The following is a 4,474-nucleotide window of genomic DNA, read 5'->3' as shown; positions in this document are numbered from 1 at the left end:
AGAGGATATCCCCAGACCACGGGAGCTGTGACAAAGGTACGAACTGTTGCCGACAATTATTCTCGGTGAAAAGTTCACAACATGCGCAGGTATTGGTCTTCGGCAGAGCGCGAACAGCGCCAAGAATTCCGCGATTCACAGAAGAGCAACTCTGCTGGGTGCGCGGCGTCAGGTGCAGCTCACGAATCTGTGACGCCAGCTTAGAATGAAAATTAGAGGGTTAAGCCACGCAACGCCACTCATTCCCCTTGTCTGACTGAAATGTGAGACCTGAATAGCCTTATTCAGTATAAGTATAAGATCCTACTATCAAGACTATACGCTGATTTGCCACAAGTAACGCCTTCTTATCCGATGTAGTGTGCGTCGACGAATGGACGCACTGTTCCGGGCCGTAACCTCATCGGGAATCGGCCTGAGCGGAACTTGGTTCTGTTATCAAGGCCTTGCTGATACACCGTACTGGATTGATGCTTTCCAACTGGTTCCTGAAGTAGTACGGAACTTGACTACTCTCTCTCTCTCTCTCTCTCTCTCTCCCTCTCTGTCTGTCTGTCTATCTCTCTCTCTCCTTCTCTATCCCTTTATCCCTATCTCTTTCTCTCCCTCAAATCTAAGGTAAAGTACAGGGTCAGGAAGAAATGTGACAGTGAAACCCGATTGTTGTAGGATAAAGGACCATTCAATTGCGGCGTGATACTGACATGCTTTCTGTTGTTCGCCGCACGTGAGACAGTATAATCCTCTATTGCTTTTTCCTCTAGATACAATGACTGGGTAGATAACCCTTATGATTTTTTGCCCATCTATATAACTAGAGAGCCTTAAGAAGCGTAAAAATTGTAGTCTGCTTTCTGCGTTTTAGAAACAGACACTTCGCGAGCTACTTTTGACCATTCCACCACCCTTCGCACGGTGACAGGCACTCAAATTGTCGGTTCACGACATCCTACAAGACAACGTACTCTGAACGATGAACGCCAATGTGGCGGCCACGAAATTGCTGACTGTCCCTATCCCATCCACCTGCAATTACACGGTCAAGATTTTTCTTAGTCATCCAATGTCGGCCTCATCAAGGTCTTTGTCTTGTCATTTTCCTTACTACAGAATTTGCTAGAATTTGACGGCTATTTACATTCGATTTAAAAAAAAAAACTTTTGAAAAACAGAAATATCAGCCTCAACCAAAATGAGTACTAAAAGGGCGCAGCCAGTAAGAAACAGTTGTTCCTCACGTAGTAACCTTGTCAACACTGACTTTCAGCGACGGTTCGCGCACCTTTCTTCTGCAAACACTGGAACTTCGCCACATCTGCCCGAGTATTGTTCTTTTTCTGCAGTGTAGGACCATCAACCCATTTCCTGTCGCAAGGCGTGGAGCACAATGCGTGGTTCATTGTTCATGTTGTTTCCATTGACACTCCGGCTGCATGGTGTTCGTTTGGCTGGCACATATAATCCCCAAATCTGAGATGTCACTTCCAGACACTTTTTTTTTGTTTTTCCTTGATATTTATTGATTTCATTCAAATCATTCATTAATCGGCCCATTCTGGGTGTATTAACATGAACAAAAACCAGTACAAATACAATTTAAAACACGAACAAATCCATTTTTCAATTTATACTGCAAATAATCTATCTTCAACCTAAATAACTCGGTTATGAATCAATCCTACTCACACGTACACACACACACACGCACACACACGCACACACACACACACACACACGCACTCACACACACACACACACACACACACACTACACAAAGTAGAACCCGAAATCTCCATTCTTTATAGACCCTTAATTTTTCTGTGAAGATCTTGCTGGAGAGTAGATGCAGTACGCATAATTATATTAGCATCTGGTAAAGTTTTGAACAAGCACTCGAAGTAATTAAATGGGTTTGGCATCTCATGAATATCATACCATCGATTAAGAGAATTTAAGATCTCAACAAATGTTGCACAGGACCAATGGTGAAGTAAACCACTGGAATCACGATTTTAACAAAGGACCCAAAAGAACCAAACTTCGACACGATAAATAGGCACTTTTGTCATGAAAACTGTTTAAATGCTTATCTTCCAAACCCCATTTCGTTTCCCTATTACAATGATTACTTTTAAGTACCATCAACAACTCCAGTAAAATACCTGTCTCTCCTATCTCTCCCTCTCTCTCTCTCTCTCTCTCTCTCTCTCTCTCTCTCATTATATCATGCTTGTTATATAAGAGTCCCGCTCGTTCGCACATGGGCGAAAGAGGGACTGAAATGAATACTCATCACAGAATAAAATCATTAAATAATGATTTATCAGAGAATGGGTAATTCGTTCCATTCATTTTGTAATATTTTCATTTTCAACATACAAACAATCAAGTAGGCTGCTATAACTATTCGCGTATAATCACATGATATTATGTAACTGGGTAATTCCATGCACCATAACTGACATTACAAGGCAGAATTTTAATGAAATTGGTGGAAAGCTTTTCTCTCAAATTGCACTTCTTTTTTTTTTTCACGCAGCAAATGAAAACGTTTTCGGTACATGACGTAACGCAAAAAAAGAAAGGAAAAATCAACATGTATAAGAGTGAAAATGAAATATCTCACGTCCCTGACTATTATCATGTTTACAGTTTATGTGTTTCATTTGACATTCATTTTCATTCTTAGAAACACCTGTGCGAAATAAGAAGCAATTTAAATATTTCCTTTAAGAGCTTTAACAACTTTGACGTTACGTAACTGACGTTAAACTTCAGGATTTTTACGCATACAAAATTATGATTGAGATTAGGTTTGTAATATTGTATAATTCTGACTTTTCACAATGATTTGTTTGATATTGAATCATGCCTTGGTTCATCGATTACAGATACACAAGTGAAATTAAACATATTAGTCTATTTTCTTTTTATTCTATGAAAGCTTGATAGTAAACATGTCCGTAACTGAATGACTATACGTAACTGACGTTACACATATTATATACTTTTGCTTTATAATTATGGTGTTTACACAGAGTTAATTTGTTTATCTATTAAACTGGTGCAGTAAAAGCCATACACTGACAGCTATATACACACGACATCATTGCTTCGTTTGCTACAGCTATCTTTACTATGGAACGTTTTTCAATGTGTTTGTTCGTTTGTGTGTGTGTGTGGGGGGGGGGGGACAATGATCTGCCCCCCCCCCCCATTCAACAGATAGAATTAGAGGAGGTTTCTGTTCTTGTTAATGAGTTAATAGGTCAATGACATGATTACATGGACATTTTTTAATGTAACTATATTGGTCTTTTATTTCGTTAGATGGTATTTTGTTATACATTGTGGGCCTGCGTTATACTTTGGTTATTTTTGTTGCATTTTCTGCTCCTATTACAAGTCAAAACAAAATACAATTACATCGTAGAGAATTGAATACAACATAATTAAATCACAAAGGAGCATAAAAAAGTACAGTCTTAGGTGATATACTACAGCATAAAACATTAGGATGGTATTATGAATCATAAAAGGCAATGTATAAATCATGTGTTATTAAAGGATGAGGATTACTTCAGCCTTCAACTTTTTGCAAGATAATTAGAAACCCTCCACCCCCCCCCCCCCAGCCGCCACTGAAATGTTAAAAAGTGCATGCTATTCTAAAGGTGCGATCACACATCGCCTGTTTAGATGGCGGTTCATGGCGGTTCGGCAAATCGTCGTGCTCCGCCAAAGATCGTGTTCACACCGTACACAAACCCTGGTCATCCGTCACTCATCCACCATAAACCCCGAGAACCGCGGAGAACCGCCAGAAAAATCAAACATGTTTAATTTTTCGATTTTGGCGGTTTGTAATGGACCGTGTTCAAAACGCCGCCCACCGTGTAAAGAACGGCTCCTCCGTGTTTGCACCGCAATTAAGATCCGTGATAATACCGTGTCAACACCGCCATAACTTTTCATGCAAAAATAAATGTTGAACATAAAAGAGAATAACGCCTCCGGCGATACTTCGTGGCGGAGCAATAAAAAAATGGGAAAAAGCAAAGATGAACTCATAATACTATACTAGATTGGGTAAATATTGTATTGAATGCTAAAGTTTAATTACTTTTTTTTATTTTAACACATAGAGTAAAACAGAAAATTTAATATTCAAAAAGTTGGTAGGTTTGTTGAATAATACATCAGTTACTCTAAAAGGCATGTGCATAATTTTGTTACAGCTTGATAGCTTAAAAGATGGCCAGCTACGTGAACCTGTTCTGCTTTCGTGATTATGTACTGTATGTCTTTTTGTAAAAGTACATGTTGATACAGACATGTTGAAGCTTAAGAGAGTAGAGGGAAAAGCGATGTTGAAACTTGAAAAAAAAAAACAACCACCATTATTATGTTACGTGAACCTGTGAATAAACAGGAAACTATGTAGATATGATATATTCTTCTTTGATATGTACGG

The sequence above is a fragment of the Diadema setosum genome, chromosome 9 (genome assembly GCF_964275005.1).
Source record: "Diadema setosum chromosome 9, eeDiaSeto1, whole genome shotgun sequence".
Taxonomy (NCBI): domain Eukaryota; kingdom Metazoa; phylum Echinodermata; class Echinoidea; order Diadematoida; family Diadematidae; genus Diadema; species Diadema setosum.
Note: the sequence above shows the minus strand (reverse complement) of the source record.